Genomic DNA, 21,847 nt, shown 5'->3' on the forward strand with positions numbered 1-21,847 from the left:
TTTTTGTAATTTTCTTCATCACTTAAAGAGGCATTAAAGTTAAAGTAGCCTTGTCACTTATGTTATATTCAGGACCCAAAATGAGAAGTAATTTTTTTCATTACTGTCATAAAAGTTATTTTTTAATCAATTTATACTTGACTAGTATAGCCTGGAAAGTCATTCAATACTTTACTAGCTTTTTTTTTTCATTAAGCCCTTTGACATTGGTTTCTGCTTCATCAACATATGAAATTAAAATATACAGAGTTGTGTTTGCTTCCTAAATCACTTATATAAAATGGTTTACTCTGGTGCTATTGGAATCTGTGGCAGACGATAACACTACTATTATTTGTTTTATAATTTTTAAATTTATATTTGAATAATGTAAATGAAATGTGTAATTTCCCTTATCCAATTGTTCATTATGTTTGAACTCTTCATATTCATTAATTACATTTTTGTTGCTTTTTTACTCAATATAATTAGGTTTTTATTAATTATATTTATATGCTTGTAGATGTTCCTAGAAAGGATTTTTTAAAAATATTTCTGTTAATCATTTCTATATAGTATTTTTTTACAATTCTGTTTTCTGCATTCTCTGTCCTATAAACTTCTAATTTGATCCTAAATGTTATTAGTCTGTATTAATTACTTTTTATCTATTTTTTATTATCTATATTATTATTAAGCTATCATATTGGTTTTTACCTTAAAAACCCATATGGATCACCCTTTTTAATTATTAATTTACATCTGTCCATATGACGTGCACACTACACAAAGGCTCTTGGGTTGTTGTAGTGTGTCAATTTTTTCCAAGCTGCCTGCCTCTTCTTGGTGGTCGTCAGGGGTGGTGTTTTAGTTGGTAGACTGTTTTTCCAGTAGTCCAACACTAAAAGACCATACTCTTTATTTTTATACCTGAGTGTGTAAACACTTTTCACCACCCCCCAAAAAAATTATTTTTATTATCTATTATCTTCTTATTATTTTTATTATTATATGTTTTAAAGGTAATTCTATTATGAATTAAACAGTTTTAAAAAAAATATTTATTCATGTTAATATTATAATTTAATGGGATATAAAAATTATGTAAAAATTGTATAAAGTAATCTATATTTTCAAGTACATATAGAAATCTTAAAAATACTTAAAGTATTATTACAACTACTTCAATAATTTTAATGTAAGTAAAGTTTAAACATGGATTAGAGAAACAGTAGATTTAATTGAAATTTTCTAATCAAGATTAAAAAAAAATATATTTAAATTGCAATACCGATATCAGTAGTTTTATTATTGCCTTAAGACTGGAATAGCAGGAAAGTAACACTCATTTCATTTCAGTTACTCGAGTAGTAATTCTAACTCTGTATTTTAATTTTCCAAGAAGTCTTTTTAATCTGACATGTATCAGTAATTTTATATGTTTTGATGATGCAGAGATCAATGTAAAAGCGATTAATATGGTAAAAGAAAGAAGAAACAAGCTGTAAGAACATGATAATTAATGTTTTTATATATAATTATATTCTGGTGCTAGAAGACAATTTGCTACATGACTATTTATTTAGTGAATAACTTTTATATGTATCCTGTTTCTATTAACTGATTTGGAGTGGTTGATTCTGTTATATCTACTGCTTTTATCTTGTTTACTGTGTTTTTAGGAGAAATATGAATCTACTTTATCTGATTATAATTTAAAGGAGTCACTTGAGTGTAATTTGCATTATTTTGGTTCGTTATGTATATCAGTGTACATTTTGTTACTTTGCTCTATGATCTTTTACATTTGGGTCATGGTTTTAAAAGCAATTCATTAATATTTCTTAAAAGGTTGGCCATTTTTGTATGGATACTAAGTCATCAATAAATATGTTTTGGATTTAAAAAAATATATATTTTATGTAAGTTGTATATAAATGTAGCTACCAAGCAGTTAACATGTGTTAGATATTTTATTTTATTGAGTTCTAGAATACAGTTGTCAGCTGATATGAGTGCATTGTATTACATAATGGAACATACGAGGTGTGTTCAAAAAGTAACGAGAATTTTGAAATTTTGCGGGTTGTATTAGTTCGATATTTGGGATTTTTTCATTGTTGTACCGGTAAACATGTCTGAAAAGTATTTGTATATTTTTAGCCATATTGGATGTTTAATCTGCTGTCAGCTGTCAAAAGGATAACATGTGTTTTGGTACAATTGGCGATATTTTATTTGTATAAATAATGGATCAGAGAATTTGTATTGAATTTTGCTATAAGAATGGAATAAAGTGTAGCAATGTTTTAAAAATGTTAAATATTGCTTTTGGTGAGTCTGCTATGAGTAAACCAAGGGTTTATGAGTGGTATAAACGTTTCCAAGAAGGTCATGAAGACGTTGAAGATGATGAATGCCCTGGACGCCCCAGCACATCAACATCCAATGAAAACATGGAAAAAGTGAAAGAAATGATTATGAATGCTCTCCAAATCACAGTCAGAGAAGTCGCTGATGATGTTGGGATATCAACTGGCTCATGATGTTTTGGGTATTAAATGTGTGACAGCTAAATTTGTTCCAAAATTGTTGAATTTTGAACAAAAACAGCGGTGAATGGAAGTTGCTCAGGAGTCGCTAAATGAAGTCAACAATGATGCAGAATTACTGAAATGTGTCATAACAGGTAATGAAATATGGGTTTATAGGTATGATGTCTAAACTAAGGCTCAATCGTCCCAGTGGAGGCATTTTGGATCACCAAGACTGAAAAAAGCTTGACATGTACGGTTGAATGTGAAGGTTATGCCCACCGTTTTCTTCAATTCTAAAGTCATTGTGCATCCTGAGTTCTTGTCACAAGGTCAAGTGATCAATAAGGAGTATTACCTACAAGTTCAAACATGCAAACACTGTTTGCATGAAGCATGATTTGTGGCGAAACAATTCATGGCTTTTGCATCATGATAATGTACCTGCTCACACTCCATTGCTTGTTTGTCAATTTTTAGCCAAAAACAAGACTGTAATAATACCCCAGCCACCATATTCGCCAGACATGCCTTGTGTGACTTTTTTTTATTCCTAAAAATAAGGAGAACTTTAATTATTATTATTTATTACTTTATTTATTATTTTACAAGCATAGATTAGATTAGAAATGAATAGCTGAAAGAGCTAAACACTATTCCAAAGATCGAGTTTCAGAAGTGTTTCTGGGATTGGAGAAAGCGCCGGCATAAGTGTATAATATCTAATGGGTAATATTTAAAGGAGATAACATTAATGTAGATGAATAAATAAAATTCTATCCAAAAAACAAAAACTTCTCATTACTTTTTGAACACACCTCGTATGTTTGAAAAATTTCATAAAAAACATTCATTAAAAGGTTTTCTATTTTTGCCTTTTATAGACTGATCCAGTTCTCGTCAGTGCCTTCTGTAATTCTACAGGAAAAAATGTAATTATGCTGAAAAGATCTTTTGGATATATAATTCCATGTATTTTGTATGAGGTGAATCTAATTAAAAAAGAAAAAAATGTAATCATGATTCTAACTAGAATTGTATGTATGTTAAGTGCCAAGTATTATATCCCTAATGATTGTAAGTGAGCTAACGTGAGTCAAAATTAATTTCTATAATGGTAAAATCATAATCAAAGAATTAAGCATCTCATGCCATGCTTACTAGGGGAAATGATATTTGAAGTAGCTTCCCACCTTCATTGAGCCAAACGCTATTGTGCTCTGCAAACTCAGCTCAGCGAAATTCTAGACGTTCAACTAGAACTAGTAATGAACATCATTACATTTAGAGATGTCAATTATGACTGATGCATTTTGTACCTTAGGTGCTTCACATTTGTCACATATCTAAAAGTAGAAATTGTAGGTAATGTAAAGGAACAAATTAATGCACCTCTTTCTGCTGTGAAACACAATGTCATAATAATGTATTGCCTTAACTCAGCAGTGCAAATGTAAGAATTAGTTATTTTTAGGGATAGTATGATATATTTTTATCCTAATATTTCTGATAAACTTGTTATTACATCTTTGACAGCACTTATAAACATACATGAAGTATTATATCTAATTGATTTTCAAAATGAAAAGTGTAATATCAGACTTAGTAATACAGTATGGGATGTACAAGTATGTTAAGTAAAATTTACCAAAATGATATGGATGATGTGTTGCATTCAAGTAATGTAGTGCGGCTGGATTTAATAAATTGTTACATTTTTAATTGTTCCAGAAAACTAATTTGGATTGAAATGAATCTTTCAGTTTCTGATGTTACCACCACTGATTTGTGTAAAATAAAATTAAAAGATTCTCTTTTACAGAAACAATATTACTCTTGATGAATTTTCTGCATCTTCATTTTACCCATGAACATAAATATGTATTCAAATAATTTTCAGTTATGCCTTCTGTATTAAAATTTCTTTTGTAGTTATATTTATTATAAATAAATAGTTACATTTATTCATTTAAATATTATTTCACGTTTATATTTTAGATTACTAATTTATATTGTTTATTTTATTTTTTGTGATGTTGCTCATATCATATTTTTTTGGTGGTTTCTCTTGATCCATCCAGACAAATTTTGATAGTTTTTTTTTTTGTATTTTTGTAGCATACTTATCAATTTTTGTCATGATTTATATAATGTATTATTATATACTGATCAGAGTAATATTTTTTCCTTGCATATTTGAAAGGTTGATTTTATTACTATTCGATCTTGCTTAGGTGTAAAACCGATCAGTGCATTTCTATTTATTCATTCAAGGGCTATAGAATACCCCTTTCTCAGTCATTATTTAATTTATTTATTTTAGCAACTACAGGCTAGCTACTCAGTCACAATTATTAAAGAAAGATTGATTTTGTAGCATATGATACATGTCAGCCAGCTGGAAGGTTTTGAATTCAGAACTTTCTGGATGAAAGGCAGACATGTGACTATTCCACTGTGGAAGTCATTCTGCTGACCTCCTCCAGCAGAGTGTCTTCCATTCTGCTCCCTGGATGTCAGCTGATTTACCATCTTGGTGGAGGCTGAAATAGATGTAATATTCATTTCAAAAATAAAGTTTAAGAAAATGTTACCCAAGTTTTAACATGCTTTTACTTTAAATCGGTCTTCTTCCTTGATTGTTGCTTCCTAGCACTGATTTTTATTGTACTGTAAATGTGGCAGTGAAGTTAATTCTATTTTGTTGGATGTTGCTTGTTAATGTTTTCAAAGAGTATGCAATTTAAATTGTGTTTGTATGTATACTGTGTTGTCTTTATGTGTTTCTTTTTATTTGGAATTGAACTTAGATTTGATTGTTTAATGTTTATTTGTGGAATGTTGATAAAATTTGCATATGTGATTTATTTTAATGAAACTATTTGCAGAAGTATTTCACTCTTACTACTAAAATCATTTTTAAAAAGCACTTCATTGAAATAATTCACACATATAAATTAATATTTATGTAAGTAAATTAAAAAAAATTAAATCACACATTTTCTTCAAACACATCACTCTCAACAAAGATATTACAAAACCTAATACGAACATACATTCAAATCAGAAGGTACAAACCATCGGTCCTTTAAGTGATTGTCCTGAAAAAGTTTGATTGAGGACAGAAGTCACTTAGATTTAATAAAGTTTTCATAACTTTCATCTTAAAATATGCTATGGTAAATTAAAAAAACTGTTTTAAATTTAACCTCCAAGATACTTGTACTTTGCTGCAGTGCATTATTATATTAAATTTAATTTTGATTCATTATTTATCACTACACTTTATTCATAGTGAGAAAGATATTTTGTATTTATATAAAATATTTTGCCTGAGTTCATGGAAATTTGCTTATGTAGTGATCTCAATAAGTAAACGAAATATTAGTGTATCTGTTTATATGTATTTATACTTACAGTTTAATTATATTCAAAAAGGGCTGAAGAAATCTTCACTAAATTTGGTTTGCATGTTTTAACTATTGAGACAAGGTGTATTGATATTGAATGTAATCCTTCTCAAGGGTTTAAGCCCCCTTTCAATCCTTGTAGAAGTTGAACTTGTCTGAAAGCTTTCTCAGAGAGCACTAAGAACGTAAGAATAAATGGCTTATCAAATTTCAACCTCTTTGGATTGGTGATTCTGAAGACATTGAGCTGAATAAGTGGTATTTGACATTTATAAGTGTATTTGGTGTACATATATATATATATATATATATATATATATATATATATATATATGTACAAAGGAATTATTGATTATAAATTTGTTTCTTTACATATTATATAGATATATATATATTTTTTTTTTAATTCTAATAATACAAAATCATCTAGTAGAGAATATTGAGATAAGACATATTTCAATATTCTGTACTAGGTGGTTTACTTAAATATTTAACAGAGGAATAATATGAATCTTAAAAAGATCAATTACATTAAATTAACACGCGCGCACTCGCACACACACCCTTCTGTGATATCATTTTAAAGACCTCTTTAAGACAAGAAAAATGGTATAAATAAAAAGTTGGTACAATGTCGGTATCCAAGATGGCAGCAGAATAAAGTTTGGATTTTGAAAAAAATTACATTTATAATTTAAAGAACTTTTATTGCAATAAATAAAAGTATAAAAATTCGATTAAATGGATATTATTGAATAAATTTATTTAAAAAAAATTATTTATTAAGCATAACATTTGCTTATATACTTACGTTTCATTTTAATAAATCTCTGAATATTCCTACTTCTGTTGTTTGACACTGAACTAGTTGGTTATAAAAGGATGATACAACATAATTCAGTGATTCCTTAGTGATATTTTGTGCTGATACTCAAATTCTATTTTTTAAAACGTTGATATCTTGGACTTTTTAAGCGGACCCCGTAGAAAATAATCCATTGGTGACAAGTTGGTTGATCTTGCTGGCCATTTTATTTGTTCCCTTCAGCCAGGCCAATCAACCTTTCAGGAAAAAATGCATTTAAAATTTCACGTACCTGAAGACTGAAATGTGGCAAGGCACTATCTTATTGAAAGCAAATGTTCTGGAAGTTGGGGCCAACCCAACCCTGTAGGGGAAGCCTTTTGACTTCCGGTCACCACACCACCCTCCCGTTCCTAAGAAGTTGGGGTCACAGCGTTTTGAATGTTTGGAACGATATGGTTGAGAAGCAAAGCCTCATATTTCACTGCGTTTAAATCTCCATCAATAAATATAAGCACTATTGGTTGTCCACCATCATTACCTGCATATACATTTACTTTGACTGGATAATGTGTACGTGCCTCATGATACCAGTGTGAATTAATATCTTCCCAGCATCGACAATTATGGCAATTTAAATTGTCACTAAAAAAAATGTGGCCTTATCATTAAAAACTATGTTGTTTAATAAAGTAGGATCTGCACAAATATTTTTCATCATTATTTCACAGAACTCAAGTCTTTGATCACAGTCATCTTCATTAAGTTCTTGCATCAAATGAATTTTGAAGGGTTTGAAATTTCAACTTTTTAATGTTCAAATCACTGAACTTTGACTAATGTTATGTTTTTTGCTGCAGCTGTTCAAGTCGAGGGAAGGATTTTCTATGAATTCATGCATAATCTTTTTGTTTATTCGTTTGATGGTTTTTGACACTACCTTTTGAAATAGGATTACGATTACTGAATGTTACATTGAACATTCACAAATCTCATTAAACAACCTAACTCTATCACCGAAGCCCCTCATCATTAAAAGTGTGACCCTCTCTTGTTCACTAAGTGACATGTTAATAGCAATGTTAGCAGGTAGCACAGAAAAATTTATTTCATTCTGAGCCCATAGGAGAAGACACCCTCCGTGTGACGGTTTCGGTCGCCATGCTAAACCCTCCGTACCTAACTCTAATGGGCTCTACCGGAAGTCTTCTTCAAAAGCTCAGTAAAAGGGATCTCTCAGCTTTGTTCTTGTCTCAACCAGAATGCCACATGTGACATTCCCATCGGTGTACTACTACCTACTAGATAACTCTTTAAAAACAAAACACAAGTCCAAGTCTTTAACAAGACTCAATATACAACTGGAAGGAACTGAAATCACAACTACCTACCTGAAATAAGAAAAAGTCGAGTTCAACACGCAGCGTTAGTGTAAAACATTAGACAAAAACAAAAAAACAATAAAAAAAATAAAACCAAAAACATGTAGGATAAGTCAAATCCAAATGGAACCCTAAACTCCTTCGCAATCATTTCCCTTGCTAAGTAAATGATGAAATTCAACGATCGTCCACTCGGCCTGGTCCCTCCAGTTTATACGGAGATCTAACGCATTTCCGTTAATATCAATCCGGCAAATAGTCTCCGTGCACATTAGCTCGTATCTAGGGCATACGTAAAGAACATGATACGTATCGTCCAACTGTCCACATTGTGGACACATACCGGAGTCTACAAGGTCGAGTCTCTGCAATCTGTCTCTGAGAGCGCCATGCCCAGAAAAGAATTGCGTTACGTGCTTATTAGGGTGCAACCAAGAAGCGCTCCGCAAACCAATAACATCTGGTAAGAGATCGTGCTAATAACGCACTTTCACCGAACCTCTGAGCAATATAACGCTGTTGCCACTCAGACGCAAACAGATTTATTGGTGTCACGCTCGCAATCACCTAGATTGCCTTATGTGAAATAGTACGGTAACCACCCGTTACCGTTAACAGTATGAGGCGTTGAGCCCTCAGTAATACGAGAGGTTATCTCTGAAGTGAAGACCGTTTCATTGTAAAAAACTTTTTTCTGAAAACTTTATAAATAATTTTTATTTCTCTTAAACTACATACCTTATGCTACTTCTCTATATAATCACCACATGAATTAAGACATTTATCGTAGTGATACACCAGCTTCAATATACCCTCGTCGTATTCTTTCACCGCCAATCCATTTAGCGAGTGATTAACAGCATTTTTAAATTCATTGTCACCCGCGAATTGCTTATCCCTAAAAAATTCTTTCAATTTCCCAAACAAATGGTAATCAGAAGGAACTAAGTCCGGACTATATGATCGGTGATAGTAAATTTCCCATCCAAATGTTCTCAGTAAATCGCGTGTCGGACCCGCAACATTTGGACGTGCTTTATCGTGCAGCAGGACGACGTCGTCGGTCAGCCGCCCACGTCGCCGATTTTGAATGGCGCGCCGTAACTTACGTAGTTTCGCGTAGGCTTGTGCATTTACAGTCGTTCCACGTGGCATAAAATCAATCAGCAGTATGCCAAACTGATTCCAAAAGACTGGCCGTCAGTTTGCGTCCAAATTGCTGTGGCTTGACCTTTGTTTGTCTGGTAGGTGATTGAGGATGACGCCATTCACTTGACTGTCGTTTTCTCTCTGGCGTGTAATACGAAATCCACGTTTTATCGCCGGTAACAACTGAATTAAGGAATTCATCACCTTATTCTGTGTAGCGCATCAAAAATTCTAAGGCAGATCCCATTCGGATTTTTTTGTGACGTTCCGTTAAGACGTGCGGCACCCAACTTACACAAACCTTCCTGAGGACTAAATGGTCATGAACAATGTGACCAATAGCAGCTCTTGAAACATCAGGAAAAGAAGGGCCAGGTTGGAAATCATTGAGCGACGATCTTTTCGTTGGAAAGCGTTGAGCGACGATCTTTTCTGATTCAACACTGACGCGTTTCAACGAGTCCTCGGTGATTATCGAGGGCCTTCCCAAACGTTCTTCATCATGCACATTAATTCTGTTATTTTTAAACCTTTCACACCATTTTCGGACGTTTCTTTCATTCATTACATTTTCACCATACACAGCAACCAACTGCTTATGAATTTCAGCGGGTTTAATGGTTTTTGATGGCTTAGAAAACGTATGACCATGTATTTCACAGTCGGCAGCAACATCGATTTTCCTATTCATTTTATAACGTAATAACTCGCACGTTATCAAAGATACTGCAACGCGAAAACTTAAGACAACAATGCAGTATGTACATTAGTAGTGTCATGAACGACACAGATTCGCCAATCTTAAGAAAACTTTCCCAGCGGTCTTTACTTTAGAGATATCCCGATAGTTTTTGAACTTTAGCCTGTCCGCCCAAACAGGCGCCGCGTATAGAATAATAGCCTCGCGTACGCCCTTATACAGGATACTCATGGTCTTGAAGTTAAGACCCCAATCAGGATTGACCACACGCTTATTCCAAAGAAAGCACTACAGGCCATCTCTACGATGTACTGAAGATGGTTCTTAAATTGCAGTTTCTCATCAAGAAACACCCCGAGGTACTTTTGGACCTGAAAATACTTGATACGCTGGCCTGACATCGAAATACGTACTTGCAGACTCGCTGCCAAACGGCCTTTGGGTAGCATCATCGTGGTCTTCTCTGGGCTGAACGTTGTCTTATGTTGATAACTCCACAGCCCAAGTATCCTGCAAGCCTGAATGGCTCGGAGTTCAACCTTTCTCTGCGAGCATCCTTCGACCAGCAGGAGCCCATTGTCAGCATAAGCCACAACACGATACTCACTGGGCAATCTCAGCCGTAGGAGAGAATCAATCTCCACCACCCACAACAAAGGACCTAACACACTGCCCTGGGGACATCCCTTGGACAGCGTCGTGTCAACCTTTTGGCTGCCCTCGCGGAGAGGGCACATTCCGATGACTGAAGTAACTTTTCATAACCTGCAATTCACTCACAGTACATTCCCTCTTCTGGAGTTTGTAAATGGCAGAGGGCCACCACAGATTATTAAATGTCCTGGAAAATTCTCAGGATATATTCCATCTCACTGATTGTTACCACACTCATCACACGAAGTATGGCGTCTTCAGTATTCTTTCCGGGACGAAACCCATACTGATTCTCCATCAATAAGCCTTGCGAGGTCAGCCTTTCATTTATACGCAGGTATAGAATCTTTTCAAAGACCTTACCAATAACCGGTAGTAACGTCAAGGGCCTATACGACAAATTAACGGAGGGATTCTTGCCGCCACCTTTAAACAACAATTTTACAATCCCCTTTATCCAGCACACAGGGAAGTATCCTCCAAACAACAATTTATTGAAAACTCGTATGACTACTCTCACACTCACACCAACTGAGTGAACAAGAATCTTCGCCGTTATTCCATACCTTAAAAAAAAACCTCTTTAACCCCCCCCCCCCCTACCCATACCTAAACTGTAGATAGCTTGACGCACTTCGGCCTCAGTAATTTTCAAGGACACTGCACCACCGCGAAACTGGGCGACCTCACGCCGCACCCGCAGATGGTGTACGGTCTCTCCAACTTCATTGTCATCGGGCAGTAAATCGTCAAGTAATTTGTGTAAAATTTCAGTCGTGTCTGAAATTACACCAAACCTTGTCGAGAGAGCGGACAGAAGAACGTCTTTTCGTCGTTTATGTCCCAAGACCCTATATACTACTACCCAGGGATCCGGGTTCCCCTGTTCATGCACAAAGGAACGCCAGGAATCCCTCTTCGCAGTCTGGAATATTGAGATCTCCTTTCTCCATATTCAGCAACAAGGACCGCCCGCCGTTCTGGATTACCCTCACGCTGAAACGCTCTCAATAAACGACAGACAGCCCTCTTTAAGGCTGACAATTCCCTACTCCACCATGGTCCAAGCCTCTCTCAACCGGAACTACGTGGAATTGAACACTCGGCGGCGTCAATGAAAGCCGCTGACAACCCACTGCCAGGTCCTCCAAATCCAAGCCATCCAGACTTCGATCCAAAACCCAAAGCCTGGCCGAAAGGAAGTCAACAAATTTTCTCCAATCTGCATGCCTATACAGGAAACGATCCTGCTGAACCGGAACGTTACATCGGTAGCGCTCACTCAGGCCACCAACAATTTCATATACAATTCAGTAAAAAACAATTACAAAAAATGTAAAAAAGATGTAAATAACAAAAGTGGTTTACAAATGTAAAGTTGGACCAAATCGATTAGCCAATGGTTCAAAATAAATTTTCATAAGAAACTACCAGTGTACTAATGAAACACTCTAAATGGAATGTTAGACAATAATGAAGTAAGCTTCATTTTTTGCATCAGTGTAAAGAGACCATCAGTGATTAGCATAATTAGGTGACAGTATTATTCTGTATTTGCTCATTAAATGCAACAAATATATTTTTTCTGCTAAAAAATACAAATTTTCTAATTTTAACTTTTAAAATATATTGTAATTAAATTAGATTAAATTTTAATTTAATTCAGTTTAATTTAGTTTTATTATTTAAATTTAGTAATTTTCAAAATCTAAACTTTATCCTTCTGCCATTTTGGATACAGACATCAAACCACAATTCATACCATCTTTTTATTTATACTATTTTTCTTGTCTTAACGAGACCTTTAAAATGATGTATCATATAAAGTTGTTACTATTTAAAATGTTTGAGTTAGGACCTCTGGACCACCCTCCAAGAAGGGGTTGAATTCTATTTCTTTTCAAAAGGTAAAGTAGTTGACCGATACCTTATCCTGAAAGTTACAGTATTCTATCTGGAACAGTTTTAAAGTTGTTAAGTGGTTTACATAATTTTGATACCTCTCCTTCTTTTTTTGCCTTCCTGAATAGTAATTATCCAATATTAAAGAGTCCCTTGACTGCATTTAAAAATTTTTGTTGAAGGACAAAATCTCATTATCAATGTAAGACCTCGTGAGAACTTAATCATTAGACAACCTTAAATGGCTGCTATTTCTATATGAAAAATATATTTAAACAAATTAAAACTGTGTGAAAATTGAATGGTCAACCATCATTTTATTTAATTAAATACTGCATAATGATATTTAGTCCTTTATTTCCATACTTTGTTTTCTTTTTTTGCATTTTGATTTATTGTCGTTTTTTTAGTTCAATTAATTTTTTTATTTTTTGGCAGTCGTTTTTTTAATTTTTATAATTGTTTTTATTATTATCAATTTATAACACAGTTGTAAATTAATATTTTTAATTTAGCTCCTATTCCTGCCAGAATTGGAATAAACCAACTTTTTTTACGCAATAAGCAATAATATTACTTTATTCAAATTTTTATTAATGTTCTATTTAGTAAATTAAAAGGTTTGTAACATATTTTAATAAGTGTAGAAGTTTATAGAAATGTAAAGTGTGAGAACAAGAAAGAGAGAGAGAGAATGAAGGAAGAATGTAACAAAGAAATGTAAAAAGAAAAAAATCAAAGAGGAACAATGGGGAGAATTATTAAACTAGATTAGAAAGTTTGAAATCATGAAAATTTTGGGAAATAAAATAATGATTTGTACCGTAGATGTGTTGAAACTATTATGCTTGAATGATGATACGGGATGAGTCAGCTGTCGTTACATTTAGGACAGTGCCTAAGGGTGCAAATACTGCCGTGAGAGCTAGCGGTGAGTATGTGATTACAGCCTGAGCATAACAGCAAAGAGTGCACCACAAGTGTATTATATTTTGTGCAACAGCCTTTTGTTCTGTAGCTTAGTAGAGAAGCTGTTTTGTAATTCATTGTAAGCAGAGGACAAGGTTGTTAAAAGTAAAAGCTAGTTTCCTTTGTTAAATAGTTTAAGCAAATAATCCTAGTGTGATTTTCATTATTAATTTTTTAATTGTAAACTCATTGTGCAATCATTCTTAATTTTATTTCATTTTCATTAATAATGTAAATCTCTTAACAGAAACAGAATTAATTGTTTATATAATTTACTTATTTTATAAACAATAAGATACTTAAAAGTAAATAAATTTTATATTTGTAAGAATTTTAACTTGTATATTATCTCGATATCCTTTGTTGAACCGATAACATGTGACTATATAATTTAGATTTAAATTGGAGGTAAAGTGCCAGGTCATATCAATGTTTGTTTTCAAATAAATACAATAATTGAATATATTGTTCAGTAAGCCTTATATTTTATTTAATGCAAAGCTTTGAATTCATTCTAATCCTGTAAATTTTTGAAACATAAATTTATATCAGTGACTACAAAACCATTTAAAAAAAAATTATTTAGCAGAAACATTATAATCTTATTAACTACTTGATATATCACTAAAAATAAATTTAGTAACTGTTGTTGTTAGTTTGTTATGACTATAAATGTGTTAAAAAGTGATCCAAAAGCGCTTAAATTTCTTGACAACATTATTAGGTCTACATGCCCAGTGTCATTACTGCTATGGTGTAAAGTTCATAATATTGGTTTTCTTTCAGATTCATTATAAAATTTCATTTACTGTAATTGTAAAATTATCTTTTCAATTATTACTTTCCCAGTTAGTGCTATAGCTTTACAAGGGAAAGTATTGTAATCCGTCCAGGTTTGGTTGTATGCAGTGTTCACCGGATCTTTACGTTTTGACACCTAAGGAACCCTAAAACCCAAAAATTAGATGGAAATTTTCTGGGTGTTCGTATGTACATGTGTATGTTTGGTGTTCCAAATTACCTTGTATCTTCAGAACTACTTGACTGACTTTGACCAAACTGGGTCAAATTACTTCTATATATGGGACATTGATGCCATTAAATTTTCAACTTAAAAGGTCAAGGGTGAGATTGTAGAGCAAGGTCACCCTCAGTATCTTGAGATTTTGCCTAATTAATGTCATATTTTTCTTTGGCACATTTGTTAACAATTAAAAAATAATATTAGAAAAAGAAATTGCAAAATTGCACTCCCACCCCTAAAAATGTTCTAAATAAACTTGTGGCTAAGTAAGTAATACTGTGTCGTAATTACCCCCCTCACCAAAGAGACGACTGCTAGTGTAGCACTGATGTGCAACTGCTGTAGTCGTGTGATATGTTGTAACGTCACAGATGAGCAGTAGAACTAAATAAATGAATAATATTTAAAGTTTAAAAAAGTATTTGAAGTGGCCACTAGTACTGCCACACCTGTGCAAATGAAATACGCTGTGCATGCTTGTTTTAGTTAGAATCATTGAATTAAACAAACAAAAAAATATTGTATTTAAATAAAATGATAAATATTTTAAATTAAATTGTGTGTGTAAGCCGTGTATCAGGAAAAATCTGCATGATGGGAAAGTCCTACAACTGTGTTAACGTTTTTTTCCTAATGGTTCTGGAGAAAGTGTTAAGAGAACGTCATCAGTATGTAAAAACTGTATAATAATAGTTATATTAGTTTTTACTACTCCCACTATAGTTTTAAATGTAAATTATTTATATGAAATGCAAAAGAAGTGAACCTTGGTTTATCCCATAATAAGTTAGAAATTATTTTTTATAGTATCATCACAGTTAAAATAGAAAGATGCTTCTATTTTAATTTTTTTCAACCATGTTGAAAAAATGAGTAATTAATAATTTCTGTTTTGAGAATTCAAAATGAAATGCAAGTAATTCTAAAACTTGTCAATTAAAAAGATATATATGTCAAAGATTTGTAGTTAGGATAAATTAAAAAATAACATGGAAATTTAAGTAATACGAGGTGCGACAATAAAGTAATGAGACTGATTTTTCTTTGCAAGATGTGGCAACCCTGCAGCTTGCGTAGGCACACCATCTATGACCTTGGTTTATAAGCTACCTCTAGTCCAAGCGGCACATTGATGCAACTGCTCAGTCGTGAGTTGTGCTGTAATAAGTGAACACGTGTTTGTGTCCCTCGTCACAGCTTTTTGGACATCTTGTGTTGTTTGAAAATGGTGTCCCTTGACCGCCATTTTGACTCTTGGAAATAGAAAACAGTCGTACAGAGCGATATCTGGTGAATAAGGTGGCTGTGGTAGTACTGAAATTTGTTTTCAGGTTAAAAATTGCTGTACTGACAGAGCAGTATGGGATGGCGCATTATCGTGATGCAGAATCCAATTATCAGCAACGTTGGCACGGACACGAAGAACTCGTTTACAAAGTCTTTCTAAAATTTCTTTGTAGAAATATTGGTTAACTGTTTGTCCAGGAGGCACCCACTCTTTATGAACAATTCCCTTGGAATCGAAGAAGCATACAAGCATGCTTTCACTTTTGACTTTGACATGCGAGCTTTTTTTGGTCTGGGTGATCCCTTTGAGCACCATTGCGAACTTTGGCGTTTTGTCACTGGATCGTATTGAAAAAACCAACCTTCATCACCAGTGATAACACGGCTCAACAAATCTGGATTGATTTCCGTTTGCTCTAACAGATCGGCTGCCACATTTTTCCGTGTTTCTCGCTGTTTTGTGAGATTTTTGGGGACCATTTTTGCACAAATCTTTCTCATACCAAGATCTTCAGTTAATATTAGACGAACCGTTTCTCGATGGATGTTGAGTTCTTCTGGAATCATTTTCACGGATAATCTTCGATCAGATCGTACGATTTCACGCACCCTGGTCAGGTTGACATCTGTCCGTGAGGTTGATGGTCGTCCACTGCGGTCTTCATCTTAAAGTAAAAGAAGTAAGGTCTTCATCTTAGAGTAAAATTTTTAGTGAAGGCAGAACATCGTTCTGCCTTCACTAAAAATTTTATGCCACCGAAAAACTTGAGCTCTTGACATAACCTCCTCTCCAAAAGCCTTCTGAAGCTTACCATAAGTTGTCGTCGCGTTTTCACCCGATTTAACGCAAAAAGAAATGGCATACCGTTGCGCAATATTTTGCGATTTCATTTCTGTGACGAGAGACACAAACACGTGTTCAATTTTTACAGCACAACTCACGACTGAGCGGTTGCATCAATGTGCCGCTTGGACTAGAAGTAGCTTATAGACCAAGGTCAAAGATGGTGTGTTTACGCAAGCTGCAGGGTTGCCACATCTTGCAAAGAAAAATCAGTCTCATTACTTTATTGTCGCACCTCGTATATCTTATTAACCAAAACTGCATATGAATATAATAAACTATTGTTATTATATTGTAATAATACGAGGTTAAGTCAATTATTATCCGCAATTTAGTTATATTTTTGTTTATGTTGGTAGTACTGTCGTGTTGCGTAGATGACGCATGCGTGGTTTAATTGTTATGTCTGTGCAGGTTTGACGCTGCTAGGTTAGTTCCGTAATCGCTGCCCTGCCGTTAACCATGGCTGCTACGCTTTCTGTTTGCACAAAAGAAGAGCAACGTTCAGTGATCCGTTTTTTGTGGTCGGAAGGTGTATCAGGGGTCGAAATTCATCGCAGACTTTCTATACAGTACGGGAACAGTGTGTTAACGCAACGGAGTGTCTACGAATGGATTGAAAAATTCAAAAACGGTCGCACAATTGTTACGCACGACGAAGGAACCGGACGACCGTTTACCGCCACAAATGATGAAAACATTGAACGTGCACGTGACATGACATGATTTTCTTAGACAGACGAGTAACTATCGATGAAATGACACATCGTCTGCAAATTAGTCACGGTTCTGCTTACGAAATCATCCACAACAAACTTGGGTTTCATAAAGTCTGTGTAAGACGGGTCCCAAAATGACTCACACAGTTGCATAAACAAACGCGCTTGGACATCTGCCAAAAACATTTGGATCGCTATGGTAACGAACGGGACATCTTCTTAGACAGAATCATCACTGGTGACGAAACACGGATCCATCATTGCGAGCCGGAGAGTAAACGGCAGAGTATGAAATGAAAACATCCAAATTCGCCTTGCAAAAATAAATTCAAGACCCAACTATCCGCAGGAAAACTGACGCTTACGGTTTTTTGGGGGCTCAAAAGGCCCAGTACTGGAACATTATGAGGAAAGGAGCACGACAATAAACAGTGCGCGTTACAGTGAGATGCTTACTGCCAAGTTGAAGCCAGCCATCCGAAGCAAACCCCGAGGACTGCTGTCGAAATGTGTTGTTGCAAGACAGTGCCTGTCCACATACTGTTGCCCACTCTGCGAAACGCTCCATAAACTCAACTTTGTAGTACTGGCTCATCCTCCATATAGTCCTGATCTTGCCCCTTCTGACTACCACTTGTTTGTCCACTCAAAGAGGGATTAAGGGGCCGTCGATTTACCTCGGAGGAAACAGTGAAAGAAGTGGTGCATTCTTGGCTCGCAGCTCAACCGAAAACCTTCTTTTTTGATGATATCAGGAAGCTTGTGCAATGATGGACCAAGTGCATTGAAATGCAAGGAGACTATGTTGAAAAATGATGTACATGTAAGTTTCCTATTTGTATTACAGTAAAATGTATAACTACATTGCGGATAATAATTGATTTACCCTCGTACATTTATTTATTAATTAATTCGATAATAACAGGCTGATGTCCAGTAACAGTTATTAATAGATAATGAACTTTTGTGACATGTGAAAAAATGCCATATCTGATCGGGATTTGAACTCAGAACCTCTAGATGAAAGGCAGAGACACTACCATTCCACCATGGAGATCTTCAGAATGGCAATTATAGAAGTTATATTAGGAAGAAATTCAGCAGATGCATTATCAATTAAATCAAAAAAATACATTTTTATAATGATTTATGCCTGAAGTTGTGATGTACAGGTAGACTGTGCATTTTTACTTTTCTGGTTGTTAAGCAGTGCGATATAAGAAAAGTGCTGCTATCAGTTGAAAAAGAACCACCTTTTTAGTTTTTTATTTCTTGAAATCTTGAGATCTCCTGAGTTCAAAAATTCTAAAACTAGGTACTGTGGATACATTGACGTCATTTTTTGGCATTCATACCATGGAAAACCCTTGCTAGGGTAAGACTCTCACCCACAGATTTAATAATAGAAAAGAAATGATTATGAGGAATGGTTATGTTGTCAGAAAAGATAATCTTCCCATCAGGGTAGATTGGGATAGTTTTTGTCTTGCTCCTAATAAAAAAAAACATATAACCTGGCTGAATAACTGTTAGAAACATGTAGAGGAAACGAGTAGAGTTGTGTAATTTGAACACTTGCGAAAACATTTGTTAAACAGCAGTAATATAATATATATATATATATATGCTATACTTTCTCCACCGTTAAGTGATTTATACATATCGAGCCCATTACTAGCATGTATTATACACTTATTAAATATATATATATATATATATATATATATATATATATTTTTTATTTCATTTGCTGGAAATGATTAATCAGGAACTGAAAACTTTTGAGCACAATATAATGAAGTGGTGGGATGAGGTAAGCTATTTTTGTTAACAAACTACTGTAACAGTTTGACGTTGCAAACCTGTTTGTTATATAAGTGTAACTTTGTGTTCTGGTTTTATATCGTTCTGATTTACATTTCATGTCATCTCCCTGTGTACGGTCATTCTTGCATACATGGATTGATGGTAAAGATTTTTCTAAAAGATTTACTGAAGGTTGGAGAGATATTAAATTTTCATCTTTGATTAAGTGAATTATTATGCATTCTTAAAAAGTAATAATATCCACTTATATCAAACCAAACTGTTTTTGTGGAAACTCAGTGGAATACTTTGGCTTAGAAAAAAGGGTCTTATTATGCTTCCATTGCCGTTTTTAATTAATTATCAAGTCATTTAAAAAAATCTACCATTATTCTATTTAAAATAAAATTCAAAAATTTTCTTTCCCAGAAACAATGTTGCTTTGTCACTGAATTTTTAAAAATATTAAGTAAAAAAATTGGAAAAATCTCCGGATTTTTATAGTTCCATTCAATGTGCACATAAATAGGTATTACATAATAATCATTATCACCTGACTGAATAATTTTTTAGTTAATTTTTTTATTTATTAAAAAAACAATGGAGAGGGATCTTCATGTATTTACCTTATATTATTTCATATTTTTATATTTTAAATAAATTGCATCAAATGAATTTTGAATTCGCATCATGTGAATTTTTAATCACATTTCTTTTATTTAATAATTGTATATTCTGTGATGGTGAGCTGATCAAGGTTTACCAGTTTCCCTTGATCCATCCAGGCGCATGCTGAGATAGTTCCTTTTTGGAGTAACATACCTACCTGATCCTGAAATGATCTATATAATGTATTATTATGTATCGATAACAATTAAAGATAAATTTGATATCTAATTGCCACTGAGTCAGAATTGTTTATTTTAGAGGCCTATGAAATAGAGTAGGCCTAATAATAATAATAATAATAATGTTAATAAAAATAATAAATAATAATTGCATCCAAATTAGTCTTAATATGCTTTGTGATCTAACATTATTAACTTATTTTTCATGAATTACTGATATTGTTTCTCTCTCTGTTCAGTATAAAAAAATAAAATTTGTTTTTTTTATGGAGGGTAAAGAAATTCCTACGGCTAAAAGTATTGGAAAGTACTCTTTAATTTCCTTTAAGCAAGATATAAGCTGAAGTCTGTCTCAAATTCTGAAATTCCCTACAATAAAGTTATAAAGTTTTATGATTTATAAATTTTACATGATCGAATGTATTAATATGTAATCAGAATAAAATATTGATTTAATTTAATAAGTTAGAGCTTTCAAAATATCAGTGAGAAAGTATTTTATAAATGGAGTAAGACTTAGAAAAATGTTACTCAAGCTTATTAAAAAATAATATCACTGGAGCTATAACTGAAAACTTCTGTGTAAACCTCACTTAATTTTGTTAATTAAATTTTCAACTGTTCCAAAATGTATATACGTTAGATGCCGTAAACAGAATGGTTGTAGGGGATTTGACATGGGATATCAGAATTCGCTACTGAATCTGATATAGCCATTGCCACAATAACTGTTATAGCACAAACCCATCAGGAGATTTTTTCTACTCTAACATCTTCACTCTTTATGCAGCTGTATATTGAAGGAATTGACTGACTGTATATCGATTATCATTATTCTCAGAGGAATCAGCCACAACAATTACTTCTTGTACATCAATGCTTTACACATACATATTATGCTATAACAAAGATTGATATAGATTAGTGTAAAGCAACATGTTAATGTACCCGTTCTTTCAAGAAACAACGTAATACTTACATTTTCAATTTAATGTACTAGAATTTTTAATATAGGACTTGCTACAATGGCAACAGCTTTGTTGCCTTTGAGTAATAAATACTACTAACAAATAAAATAAGATTTCTTTATATGTTTCTAATTTTCTAATGTTTCCCCTCTTACTAACTGGTAAGAAGTAAAGGAAGTATTGTGATTGTGAAAAATTTTGGTTTTCAGATTTCAACGGAAATATCTATTGCGACCATCCCTGAATCCATTTTGATTAGTTTCAGTGTGATGTCTGTACATATGTATGAATATCGTATAACTCAAAAATGATTAGTCGTAGGATGTTGAAATTTTGGATTTAAGACTGTTGTAATATCTAGTTGTGCACCTTCCCTTTTGATTGCAATCGACTGAACCAAAAGTGTCCAAAAAAGCCCAAAATCCAAAAAACTGCAGTAATAAGTCCTCATAGAGAGCTTTCCAACAATATATCATAATAAGTGATACTTATTTCAATTGGTTCCAGAGTTATAGTGAAATAAAATCTTAATTAATGAAACATTTGGATGTTAGGGGAAGGCACATTGGTTTGAATCAGACTTCAATTCCTTTTTTTTAACTTTTTTTTTAATTTAGATATAATGATTTATTAAAAATTATTAACATCTCATTGTAAACAAATTTTACAATGAATAATAAATAATTCAATAACAAATAAAAAAAAGCCCTGAGGTAGGTAATCCCCACGTCCGGAACACAACATCTACGTTCCACGTCCAGGGCGGTAACAGCCGTACTTATGTACAATACATATAGCTGGCTAACGGGGCTCCGAGTAAATTCCTCGGATATGCTTTTCTTTTGACCTGTTTCCACCTTCAGGTCC

At 33.5% G+C, this 21,847-nt stretch overlaps 1 protein-coding gene across 1 annotated transcript in view; it reads left to right on the forward strand.

The window, feature by feature from the left end:
- The window catches only part of LOC142324083 (diacylglycerol lipase-beta-like), a 284,175-nt gene that overhangs the window by 10,162 nt on the left and 252,166 nt on the right, over positions 1–21,847 (forward strand). The gene's annotated exons all lie outside the window — the stretch shown is intronic.

The sequence above is a fragment of the Lycorma delicatula genome, chromosome 4 (assembly GCF_047948215.1).
Source record: "Lycorma delicatula isolate Av1 chromosome 4, ASM4794821v1, whole genome shotgun sequence".
Taxonomy (NCBI): Eukaryota; Metazoa; Arthropoda; class Insecta; order Hemiptera; family Fulgoridae; genus Lycorma; species Lycorma delicatula.